Source organism: Dasypus novemcinctus, chromosome 3 (genome assembly GCF_030445035.2).
Source record: "Dasypus novemcinctus isolate mDasNov1 chromosome 3, mDasNov1.1.hap2, whole genome shotgun sequence".
NCBI lineage: Eukaryota > Metazoa > Chordata > Mammalia > Cingulata > Dasypodidae > Dasypus > Dasypus novemcinctus.
The window spans coordinates 177,247,870-177,261,407 of NC_080675.1; positions in this window are offsets into that span (position 1 = coordinate 177,247,870).

The window sequence follows — 13,538 nt, forward strand, 5'->3', positions numbered from 1 at the left end:
TGGCATACAGGTCACCTGGTGGATCTTGTTTAAATGCAGATTCTGATCCAGTACGTTTACTGTGGTGCTTGACATTCTGCATTGCTCACAGCTCCCGGGAGATGTCAAGGCTGATACTGCAATTCATTGCCCACTTTGAGCAGTAAGGTTCTGAGTTGTGTTGTCCAATATGGTAGTCCCTAGACCCAAGTGTCTATTTCAATTTAAATTAAGTTAAAAACTCAGTTCCTTGGTCACTCTAGACATATTTTGAGTGCTTCATAGGCCCATGTGGCCAGTTGCTTACGCTATTGGATAGCACAGAGATAGAATATATCCATCATCTCAGAAAGTTCTATCAGACTTGCTGCTTTGGAGCTCTGTTTTTCAAACTGTTTTCAAAGACCACCTACTAAATCAAAATCTTGCGGGGATTGGGATCAGGAAATCTGCATTTTAAACACCTCAGGGGATTCTTAGGCATGCTAACTTTAGACTCTGGAACACAAGGTCTTATCTACCTTTCAGATATAAAGAGCAGCTCCATTTTCAGAGATCAAAAATTCAGTCCAATTTTATGTCACAATTTCCCTCTTCTATATAACTATCCCTCTCTTTCCCTTTTAAGGATGGCTTGAGCCCAGTTCCCATTTGAGGTGACCAGTTGGCTAATTAGGAGACTTGCTGTTTCTTTGCCCCACCAAACTCTGGAAATGTTACCTGCTCTCTTGATACCCATTCTTTTTTTTGGTGTTCTTTTTTTTTTTCCCCCTTTATTTTTAAAAAAGCTTTAGATTACATAAATGTTACATCGAAAATACAGGGGATTCTTCAAAGTGAGTCAGGAGGTCATTCCAGAGATTACGCTTGTGCACATCTCAGCAGGGTCTCATTGACTGCCAAAGTAAATATTGCCTCGAATAGCAGGACTCCTAAGGGCTCTGGAAACATCCAGACACTACAGTCAGGGCAGACAGCTGAGGAGTATGGTTCCCTGCCCCTGGGCCCTACTTTGGAATTTATGCTCCCCAGTGTGACAGAGTTGGACTCAGTTATGGTTTCCCTACACACGGCTCTTCTGCCACTTCTATTTGAACCTAGAGTTAGTACTAGAGTTGATAGGTATATGTCCAAGAGACTTAAATCTTTGAGCTGTCCATGTACCAGCTCTGTTGCAACACCTACTCTCTAATTCATTGCATCACCCAGGGCAACTAACAAGGAGATGATGATGGATAACGACCATCTCAAGAAACAGAGAGTCTGCAACTGCAAGTAAGATAGTCCCATCCATCTGCCCCATGGGATCTAAGCCCCCTCTCATTAGAGGTGGAGAGGGCATCGCCATTTCAGAATCCTCAGGATTGGAGAATGAACGATGTACTAGAGTAGACTTAATCTACTATAGAGTTATTGTGCATCTAGCACTGGAAGAACTTTTATCATTGACATGGAGGCAGTGACCATTGGAGGTTCTGAGGGTTAGTGAGAGGGAAAAATAGGTGTAATTTGGGGGCATTTTCGGGACTTGGGAATTGTCCTGAATGGCAGTGCAATGAGATACAGGCCACTATATATCTTGTTATAACTTACGAAAACGTGCGGGAGAGAGTATAAACTACTATGTAAACTATAATACGTGCTTAGTGGCAATGCTCCAAAATGTGTTTATCAATTGTAACAAATGTACCACATTAATGAAGGATGTTGTTAATTTGGGAAAATGTGGAAGGGATAGGAAGTGGGGCTTATGGGACTCCCCTATATATTTTTAAGTAACCTTTATGTAATCTAAGTATCTTTTTAAAAATTATATAAAAACAATATTGGGGATCCCCATGTAATACCCACCCCCCACACACACTTTCTCCCTTTAACATCTTTCATTAACGTGATACATTCGTTAGAACTGATGCTTTGCAATGTCATGCAGAACAACTCTAATGTCCCACGTTACACCAGTTCTTCCCTCTCCCTCCCCTCAGAACCCTGGTGGCCAGTGTCTTTATAGCAGTGCTACAAGTTCTTCCATTCTTGCCTGCAGTTGTAGATACTCTGTTTTTTGGGGTGGGCATTGTCCATCATCCTTTTGCTGGTTGTCCTAGATGAGTCCCATGAACTGGCGAGTAGGTGTTGGCTGCAACTCTGCTGAGATTCAGGGCTCGCCTGGCATATGAGCAGCAGGAAGATTGAAGTCTCTGGGACCCATATTTAATGGGATACCCATTCCTGATCTGCTTTTGAGGACTTACCCAGAATACACACCTTTCAAACCTCTTTCACCTCACAAAGCACCAGAAGCCCCCTGGCAACTGCTCCCAGGAAGTCTTGCTGCCTTCCTCCCAGACTCTGGTAGCGCCAGGGTGCCTGATTCTGCCAGGAAGCAAACTAGCTCTTTTGGCAGACACTTCCATGCTCCTGAAGCAACCTTCACTTGGCTTAAACAGGTTGTTGAGAATCATGGGGAGAGGAAAGAAAATGACACAGAACTCTACTACAAATACCCTCACTGCAAAGACTCTTCTTAATCTCTTGTCCTTCCTAATATAGCCTGGAAGTGGCTGATGATGGTGGCTCATTGAAGGGCCATCCTGGCAACCTGCTGTAAAGTGTGCATTTGTGTGTGTATCGGATACCTCTTGTGCTCCATCAACACCATCTCGGCCTACTTTTTCCTCCAGCTATTACTACAGCAAACTGGCTGCATGCAGGGGAAGCCAGATGGCCCTTCTCTTCACCTGCAAGACCTTGCATCCTGAAATGTCATGTCTGAGTGAAATTCCTGTAGGAAACTTCTCAGTCATCCTGGTGCATGTGCAAACCTAGAAGTGCCAGTAAATTAACACCCTGAGGGGCAAGGCTTGACCAGTGCAGGGCAGGAGCCAGGGTATAAGTTCTCTCCTCTTGAGCCCTCAGTCAAACAATCGAGTTGTGTTCTGCACAGCTCCTCCAAGGGTCAACAGGCCAGAGGAACTGAACTCCAGTTGCCCTCACAGTGGTAATTCGTTAGATTTGCCTTCCCTTCTCTGTTCCACTCTTCCCAGTCCCTCACTCCGATTCTTTGGGATCACGTCCCAAAATACGCTTTGTGTGTATAGGTCCTTGTCCCAGGTTCTGCTTTTTGGGGGGGTCCAGGCTAAAACAGTATGTCTATTTCTTCTCTTTAGAATGTGCAGATACTTGTCAGCTATTGTCCTCTGCTTTGGAGAATGCAAAAACTGAGACAAAAGGAAAGTCCTCCCCTTACTCCCTTTTACATACTGTTTCTGTAAGTGGAAAGTTAACAAGCATAAGCTGATTGTTAAAGCAGAAATCCCCAGTGGCTAACAGCCTGTACAGTTCCTTGCTGACGTGAGTTCATGTTCTTGTTCTGGTTTTTTAATTCATGGTGATGTGAAGTGGACAGAGAAACTCTGATGGAGATTTAGATGTTCGCCTCTCCAAATGCAGGTGGTAGATTGGGGTCTAGAGACTGAAATTATAAATGGGATGATCAGATTTCCAAGCAAAGATCAAATATAAGAAGGAGAGCTATTGGAAGGAACAGTGGATGTTGTGGAATGCCGCTCGGATTCCCCTTCACCCTGAAGTCCCATCTCCTGGCTGCTGTCACCTCACAGCTGAGGCCCAGGAATCACTGACTGAAGAGAGAGAGCCCTTGCCCAAGGTCGCCCCTTGCCTTCTTGGTGGCAGCCTGCCCGCCCATTCTCCGGTCCCTGTGGAGGCACACAGGCCTGGCGCTGCGATGGACTGAACGATGCACCCCATTTTAAGTATTAGGCTGAATTCCCTGCTCACAGAGCCCCCACACTCAACCAGTCCCCAGCTGGCCACTCCATTCTCTTACTGAATTCTGACCCCTTCCCCCAAACTGGGGTTTTCCCTTGATTTCCTCACAGACTCTCTGTCATCCCTCGAGGGCCCCGGCTTTGTTTCCTGCGTGCCAACCGCTGCACGTCCCCTTCCCCTTTCCCTCTGACTTTCTCCCCACCCCACGTCCCTCCCTCCCCCTGCCTCCCTTTCCCTCTCCTCCTCCTTTGCCACCCATTTTCCTCTCCACACCTCTTTTCGGCTCCCTCTCCTCTAATCTTGACGCTGAGGCTAGGCCTGTCTGCAAAGGAAGGGATTTGTCACCCGACGATTAGACCCCAGCACAGTGGGAGGAGACCCTAACCCTAACCTGCCCGTGCACCGTGGGGATGCTGTGCCCGCTGAGGGGCCCTAGGGAAGGCCTGGACGTTAGGGAACGTCGCGTGGGCTGCAGGGTTGGGGGTGGGTGCCAGCGCACGGGGGGGGGGGGGGGGGGGGGGGGGGAGGTGGCAGAGGAGAGGGGGAAGGGGTTTTGTTCTCTTGGCAGTACTAGCCAAAATCTGTGACCACCTGTGAAGGCATTTATCATCTAAGCCATCGGCCCTTTATTAAAACTCAGATAAAAGTTTAAAAAAATCCCAGCGTCCGCCACCAGAAGGGAAGTTTCATAGAGATGATCAGATTTCCAAGTTTATTGAAAACCCGCGCCCGCTGCAGGGCTGCCCGGGCTGTTAAAACAACAGCGACCACCAGGGCGCAGCGGGCCAGGCGTTCCCTGGCGTGGGAAGGGGCCCCCCCCCAGGGCCGAGAGGGGCAGAGGGGCGGCTTCCTCGGGGGCCGCGCGGGTTTTCAGGAAATGAGCCCTGGGCGGGGCGCAGGTGGCCTCATCCCCCGCAGACGCAGAGAGCCCCGGCTGCTGAGCCCACCAGGGCGCGCGCCCCGCGCCCCGGGGCCTCCGGGGGCCTCCGGGCAGCAGAGCCCCGGCCGTCCCTCCCGCACAGCCGCTCCCGTGTTCCCTAGGGACGACCTTTCACAGGCCTCTCACCCCCTCGGCCCTGAGAGATCGTGCTCCTCCCCCCACTTCACGGAAGAAGAAACTGATGGTCCCAGCGCCAGGGGCCGGTGGAGAAGCACAGACGAGGTGGCAGAGCTGGGGATGCCCAGGCTTTCCAACTCCCGGCCGTGGGCTTCTTTGGCTAACCCAGCCTACCCCCACCAAAAATAGTCTGCAGGGGGAGACCCTAGAGAAGCTGCCTTTCTGCCGTGGGGTAAATGTGGGAATTGCTGGGTGGCTTGAGTGGGACAGGGGTTGACCGGAGGCAGGAGAGCACTGGCCTCAGGAGGAGAGCCTCCAAAGCAGGCGTGCTTAACCTTTGTTCCACGGACCCCTGTGCCAGTGGGGTGGAAACCACAGAGCCCCTACTAAGTCCACACTACCCTGTGTACTATTTAATAAATATATCACACCCGCACCAACACATCCCCACAAGAATAATGATTTTTTGGATTTCAGTTCAAGCTCATGGACTCCTGGTTAAGAACCCCTGCCCTAGGGAAGTGGATGTGGCTCGGGCAATCGGCCCGTCTACCATATCGGAGGTCCAGGGTTCGACGCCCAGGGCCCATGTGCTTGCCTTCTCTCTGTGATCTCCATGCCTCAAGGCCTCACCTCGTTTGGTAGCTCTTCGATGCTTTCAAACAGAATTTGTGTCTAAGAATGTTATTTTGTTTAGTTGTCTCTTTGCTTTTGGTAGAAAACATAGTCTGCCAGAGGTGGAAGGGGAACTCTTTGGTGTTGTGTTTATAATCTCTGCAGGTGGATTTCATTTTAATCGCTGGGCAAAATCAGCTAACTCCTGATTGCTCATAAGAACCACTTGAGGCCCTTGTTAAACAGGATTTCTTAGTCCTGCCTTACAGCTCCTGAGCCAGAAGCTCCAGGGGACAATTCAGGGCATTTGTACTTCAATTAAGAGCAAGTGCCCAGGTGATTTTTGCTGCGTGCGCTGGGGCAGCAGTGGGCAAATGGCTTCCTGAGCGCCCTTCTAGCTCTGGATTCCTAAGCCAATTCCAGCGGCCCCCGTGGCCCCGCCCGGCCTGTGAATCCGCAGTGTACTGGTGGGAAAGAACGTGGTTGTTCCGACGTGCAGTGTGCTGCCTGTTAAGGCGATTTCCAGATTTGTTTTCCATTTTGCGGCCCCGTGAGTGGTGGCGTCCTTTGCGGAATAACTTTCCAATTTCTTCCATAGACATTTTAATCTGAGATGAAAAATGGTTGGCTTTTGCCAGCAGGCCAGCCTAAGAGGGAGTCCTTTGCCTCTTAGAGGTGCATTTATTTGACATGGTTTTAGTGTGGAAGGCAGAGGGATGTTGTAGAAAGAGACCTGGGGTCTGGAGATCAGGGATGAGCTCAGGGTGCTGGGGTGGCCCAGGAGGTGCAGGGGCCACTCACCCCCTCTCCCCCTCTCCCCTCATTCCTCCCTCCACCGATGAGGGTTTCCTTGGATGGCTTGAGTGTCTGCTTTTCGCCCCCCAAATCAGGTTCAATGGAAACTACCAGTCCCAAGCCTGGAGCGCCATCCTGCCCCCCCTCTTCTAACCGTGGCGTCTCCTCTCCCCCCCACTGTGGACCCCCGTGCCCTGATGCGGCCCCTGCTAAGACTTTCTGCACTAACTTCCCCCTCTTCTCCCTCCCCCAACCTCCTTTTTCTCCTGCCTTTCTTCTCTCTTCTCTTTACTCCCTCCCTGCTTCTCCTCCTCTTCACTGTCATCCACCCCCCCATTCCTCTTCCATATTCCTCTTGCAGACTCAGAACCGAGGTGAAGTGTCCTCTCTTACGCTCCCTCTCCCACTTCCTGCCCCCCCCCCAGGACCACCTTTCAGCAGACGTGGTGTTCAGACACAGCAGAGGCGAAGTTGGCAAATCCCTTTTCCCCGGGCCATCTGCAAGGCCAGTCCCCCTAGTTCTCTTCAGTTCTGAAGGATGAGTCCGCCTTTGGAGGGCCCTGCTGGCTCCTAATCCGCAGGCTTCCCTGTGAGTGCTGTCCAGATCTATAAAAAGCAATCCAGTAATGTGCCTAGGAGGAAACAGGCCGAGGGCCTCAAAAGGGGATTTCATAAAAGGAGAAGCACAGGTAGCCATAAACACATGAACACTAATTTCACTTATTATCATCAAAGGAATGTAAATTAAAACTATTTGAGTGGTAAAAGTTAATCAGAACAATAATGTCAGATTTTGAGTGGAGTGCAGAGAAATGGGCACTAATATTCTGCTGTGCCCAAGATTTCCAGTCTTTCTGGAGAACAATTTGATGAAATGTCTCAAAAACCTTTTTTTTCCAAAGATTTCTTTTATTTATTTCTCTCTCCTTCCCCCCTGTTGTCTGCTCTCTGTGTCCATTTGCTGCATGTTCTGCGTCTGTGTGTATTATCAGGCAGCACTTGGAATCTGCGTCTCTTTTTTGCTGCGTCAGCTCTCCAGGTGTGCGGCGCTGCTCTTGGACAGGCTGCGCTTCTTTCACATGGGACAGCTCTCCTTGCAGGATGCACTCCTTGCGTGCAGCAGCGCTGCGCGTGGCCAGCTCACCACACAGCCCAGGAGGCCCTGGGGATCGAACCCTGGACCCTCCATGTGGTAGATGGACACTCTATCAGTTGAGCCACATCCGCTTCCCAACAAAAATCTTTTAATTTTCCATGACTTTTGATCCTGCAATTCCGCTTTCATGAATTTTTTATCCCAATGAAATAATGTAAGCTATTTACAAAGATTTATGTATCAGGATGTTCAGCAGGGGGCTATTTTATTAGTGATAATTGATGCTAGCCAATGAAACATAGCCATACAACAATAGGGTACAGGTGCATTTAGTCCATTTGTAAACTACGTGGCCATTGAAAAGATTGTTGACAAATATTTAAAGATGCAGAATGTTCATACTTGAAGGGAAAACAAATGCAGATGGGTTACGAAGCAGTATGCTGCAATAACTGCATTTTGTGAAAACAAAAAGCCTAGAAAAAAAATCATTGAACCAATATATGCCAGAATGTTAATGTGACTATTTCTTTTTGCCTTGTCATATGCACAAATCTAAGAAACATGATTATTACAAAAGGAAAAAAGAAATACCCATCACCAGCATTGCTGTCTGAAGACGGTGGGCAGGTCCCCTGCGCTCTTTGGGGGCAGTTTCCTCATCTGTAAAAGAGAGGTGGCCCCAGCCCCATGTCCTCTCATTTGTCTGTTGAAGGCTTTCCTAATTACAGATGCTCTTTTTAATCCATCATTTCATTTTGTCCTGACTGTTCCACCTTGCAGGACTGTGGCCCAAATCAAAGGAAATCGTGTTGAAACTGTAAAATATAGGCAGTTGCAGATTGTTTATTTTATCATCAGTTAATAATAGAGAAACTCATTTTTACGTGCTGTGATGCAAAGAAAAGCCAGCTTCCCAAGGGTCATGGAGGGCAAGATTGGAAGGTGCCAGAAGGGCCCGGCCTCAGACTTGGAGGGGAGGCCTCGTGAACGCAGGGCGGGGTCTGGCTGGCAGCTGGTCCACAAGGCTGGGCTTGGGACCAGGTCGTACTTGATGAGGATGGAGAGGTCGGGCATAGGCCAAACTAGACCTGGAGCAGACCAAGGAGAAGTGTTGGAAGATCCAGAAAGCAGTGAGCGTGTGGACTGCTCGGGTCGGGGGTGGTCCTGGGAGTGGTGGCTTCCCTGGAGGTCCAGTACAGGGCCCTGGTGGTCAGATAACGGGACCCGGAAGCCCCTAGAGAAGACAGGAGCCAGCCCAGCTGGGCAGGCAGAGGCGGGGGCAGGCACGCCAGGCATTACTGAAGGGCTCGGAGACAAAGATTTGATATGTGCCGACCTGTGTGCCACTGGCAGGTCTGCACTCACGCAAAACAGGCGGCAAAGGAGGGTGTGCTATAGGCGAACCAACCTGGCGATAACCTGGACAAATGAACTCACTGAAGAAGACACGGAGTGGTGGGCTGCCTGCCCACTGCCAGGTCGAAGCCTGATCTTTAAAACTGATGTCCTGATGTCAAGGCCTCCTCACTGACGTGGCAAAGCTTGTCCGTAAACGCTTTTCCTCAAACAAAGAAAATGTAGCTTTCCTGCTCGGGGGCCATTTTTAAAATTCAGAGTGTGTCCCGAGCTGAACTCCCCAGTTATGGAAGAGGCTCAGTACGAAACTACAGATTGAGTCTTATCACAAACCTTTTAATTACTGCACGTACCCAATTTTACTATCCAATTATGGGCAAAATTAAGGTTCTTCAAACTACTTGTTTTATGTGAAATTCCTTCATTTCCAAAAGATCAGTGGAACATTAGAGAACAAATGAAACAGTCAGTTGCAGATTATACAGGTTGATTTATCACTGATCTTCCATAAACAGCAAAACTGGCTCTAATATTTTCCCCGGCATAATAGGTCTACGTATACGGTGTACTATCTGTCTTTTCATTTCAGCCTTGAAAAACTACAATATACCCCCAGTGGGAAACATTGTTTTGCTGCATGTATAGTGCTGAAGGCTCCACGGCACCAGCCAGTTTGTTGCAGCAGATGGATGAGAGCCCACTGCTTCATGAAATTGCTTTTGAGTATTTGCAGACTGACCTTTTCCTCACTCTCTCCCACCAAAATGCATTCACTCTTTCTATCCAAGAAGGTAAAATGCTATGCTGAACCTCTCTCCTGCAAGGTCAGGTTCAAGAAAACCTCACATCCTTTTCTATGAAGCCTTTCCTGACGTCTTCCCCACCATCCAAAACAACTTTTCCTCTTCCCAAAGTTCCCTTCCAGAGAGGAGCATGCAAGGAGCTAAGACACCCTCAGGGTGACATCCCCCAAGGCCAGGCAGCTGGTAGGCGGGAGTGCCAGGATGGCGATTCAGGTCTGGCTGTCTCCAGAGCCTTTGCTACTTCCTCATCCCTGTTTCTGACTCTATTCTATTGTGACTCTACCCTCTTTTTTTCTTCTTCTTTTTTTTTTTTTTTTAAAGATTTATTTATTTAATTCCCCCCCCTCCCCTGGTTGTCTGTTCTTGGTGTCTATTTGCTGCGTCTTGTTTCTTTGTCTGCTTTTGTTTCTTTGTCCGCTTCTGTTGTCGTCAGCGGCACGGGAAGTGTGGGCGGCGCCATTCCTGGGCAGGCTGCTCTTTCTTTTCACGCTGGGCGGCTCTCCTCATGGGTGCACTCCTTGCGCGTGGGGCTCCCCTACGCGGGGGACACCCCTGCGTGGCAGGGCACTCCTTGCGCGCATCAGCACTGCGCATGGCCAGCTCCACACGGGTCAAGGAGGCCCGGGGTTTGAACCGCGGACCTCCCATGTGGTAGACGGACGCCCTAACCACTGGGCCAAAGTCCGTTTCCCTTTTTTTTCCTTCCTTAGAGCAATCCGAGCACAGCTTCCTTCCACTGTAATGTGAGCTCCAGTTACAGTTTCATGCCCAGCCCTCTCCCCCCACCGTTTCAAGCCTGCCTTGCTTTAGTAGATACTCAGTGCATCTGCCAGGGCTTAGTTAGAGAGGCAGAACCCCTTGGAAATTTTATACTGAGGGAGTTAGACTCGTTCCAGATGAGCTAGAGGAAAGGACGTTTGTGTCTGACGCTGGAGCTTGCGGTCCGCAGGCTGGATGGGAAGGGAGGGTGGATGCGAAGTGGAGGGGAGGTGGAGCAGGTGTGGCTCACGGCTGAGCACCTGCTTCGCGTGCACAAGGGCCCAGGTTCAATCCCTGGACCTCCTAGGTGGAGGGGAGGAACCCACGGGCATGAGCTCGAGACCAGAACACGTGTCCGTTCTTCAGCCTCTGACCTTGACGGCGTGGAAGCCAGGGCCCTTCCCCAGAGGGCTAACCACACACACCTGGCCCAGGAGGTGGAGCCGCAGAGGGGGTCCAGGGGACGGTGGAGCAGTTGTAGGCCCTGCCTCTGCCTCACAGAGGTCAGTCAGCACATCAGCGAGCTGCAACACGGCTGCCGCTTCCCCCGTTCTCCAAGCCTCCCATCCTGACTTCTCTTGTGGTCTGCCCCGAAGAGAAACGCACAGGAAGGGCACTCTGGGAAATGTAGTTCAGCCTAATGTAGTTCTCACATTGGATAGCTGCTGTGGTCCCCTCGTGTAAAACTGCCTCCCCCTATGTCTCCTTACCTGACTTCATCTCCCAATAAAGACAGGAACGAAGTTATGTTTCTGCCTGGCATGATACAGCTATCCCACGTACAACTGAAAGACGCGGACATCTTACCCCTTTTCTGCCTTGGGGTAATGTTCACTCATCTCTTAGCTGATGGATGTTCCCCCTTCAATATTTGTAACTTAAACACTGAGCTATAAGGTTACATACTTGTAAAACATCTTAGGTAGAAGATAAAGGCATGAGAGAGGGGGAAATCATTTATTTCGTTTACATACAGAAGCACACACACATATGCAAACATTTATATCAAATAAATAATTCTCTTACAGATTGTAGTTCTCATTTTTGCAGTTGGTCATGTGGTGGTGGCTGGTATTATAACCACCTTCATCCATTGTATCAGTCAGCCAAAAGGGTGCTGATGCAAAGTACCAGAACTCTGCTGGCTTTTATAAAGGGTATTTATTTGGGATAAAAGCTTATAGCCTCAAGGCCCTAAAGAGTCAAACTCAAGGTACCATAAGAGGTGCCTTCTCACCCAAAGTCATTGGCCACGTGTTGAAGTAAGATGGCAGGTGATGTCTGCCAGGGTTCAGCCTCCCTCTTCCTCCTGAGGTCTGTGGTCCCAGCTTTTCCTGACCTCAGCTGCAGGCTGGCATATGCCTTGTCTCTCTTCCTGGGGCTCCCTTCTTTCTGGGTTCAGCTGCTCTGGTCCCTCCACAAGGTCAGCTGTAAACTCTCAGGCTTTCTCTCTTCCAGGGACCTTTGCTGTGTCTATGGAGCTGTCTCTATTCCTCTATGTTCTTCTCCTATGTGTTTACTTCCTGGGGCTCCAGCATCAAAACTCTAAAACTCTCTCCTCTGCCATGTCGTTTTCTCTGTGTGTCCTCACCCACTAAGGGGGCAGGGACGCAATATCCTACTGATGTGGCCAAATCAAAACCCCAATCTTAATTTAATCAAGTAAAAGTGAAACCTCTGAATCTAATACAATCTAATGTGTCCAGAGGAACAGACCAGTTTACAAACATAATCTAATATCTATTTTTGGAGTTAATAAATAATACCAAACAACTGCTACATCCATTAACCATTTACTGTTCCTTTTGCTTTTAGCAAGCACCCCAGGTGGTGGGGCTTGGTCAGGGTTCAGCAAACCTTTTCTATGAAGAGTTACATAGTAAACGTTTACGCTTTGGGCCATATAGTCTGTCACAACTACTTAATTACGCCATTGCAGGGCAAACACCACCACAGACACTATGTAAACAAATGGCTGCTGCTGTTACAATAAAACCTTATTTATAAAAGCAGGTGGTGGGCCACAGTTGGTCTGTGGGCTGCCTAAGGTTTGCAAATCACTGGCCTAGGCCATTAGCAGCCCTTCCTGAATTGGGTCGTTGTAGCTTTCCATTGACTTTAATCACAGGACATGAGAATTAGAGCCACCCAGAGGGTCCCTTACATTCGGGACATGCTTCTCTGTCCACTGGGCAGTAAGAACTCATTCTACCCTTGCTTGCCAGGCACAACCAGCCCAGCTGGGGCAGGGACTCCCTTCCTTGCCTGTTAGGTCAGTGGCTAGAGGACCTGTTGGCAGTCCACTTCGAGGTCAGTGGATTCTTTGTGTCCCCTGGGGGAGGCATTCCTCCCTTTGGAACTAAGGCCTTTAGACCACAGAGCCGAGTCTTGAATTGGGAAACACACATTTTCCTAATGTGTAGAGGTAAAAGTGAGGCAAGTCCATGCTCTCCTTGGGCTGCAGCAGCTCGCCACTGGCTGAAACGAGAGGCTTCAGTCGTGCCCTTCTTTCCATGCAGTCAGCGTACACTTATGAGAGCCTCCTATGTGCCTGGCACTGGGTAGGATAAAATGGTGACCAAGACAGAGATAGCTGAGTCTCTTCTGAAACTCCCAGTCTAGAACAAATGATTCCAAGCGGATACCGCGGCAGAGAATGCCAGAGGGGCCAGGGAAAGCCTCTCTGAGGAAGTGCTTTTCAAGGTGAGACCTGATGGATAAGAAAGACGCGCTGGGGCTAAGGGCGGGCAGTCAGAGCAGCGCCAGGCGAGGCTCTGGCTTGTTCCCATCGGGTTGGCAGGGGTAAGCAGTGAGCCGTGAGGAGCGTGGATGGCTGGAGAGGCAGGCAAGGGCCACCCACGGACAGTACAGGGCCAACGAGTTTGGGTTTTATTTCAGTTCCACGGGGCAGCGTGGAAAGGTGTTGCGCAGGGAGGTGGCAGGCGCTGGTTGCCGGGTGGAGAGCAGATGGTGGGAGGGCAGGAGGGAATGAGGAGGTCAGACAGGAGGCCCGTGCATCTTGACACGGTCAAGTTCATGGTCATGAAAAGAAGTGGGTACTCAAGACATATTCTGGGAGTAGCATTGAGAGGGCTTGCTGATGGTTTGCTTGTGGGGGAAGATGAAAAGCTAGGCATCAAGATGCCTCCCGCGGGAACAGATGGAGCTCAATTGGTTGAGCACCTGCTTCCCATGTATCAGGTCCCAGGTTCGAGCCCTGGGACCTCCTAAAAACAAAGCAGACGAATGAAAAAAAAAAAACAGTTTTCACTGAGGAGCAGCTGTA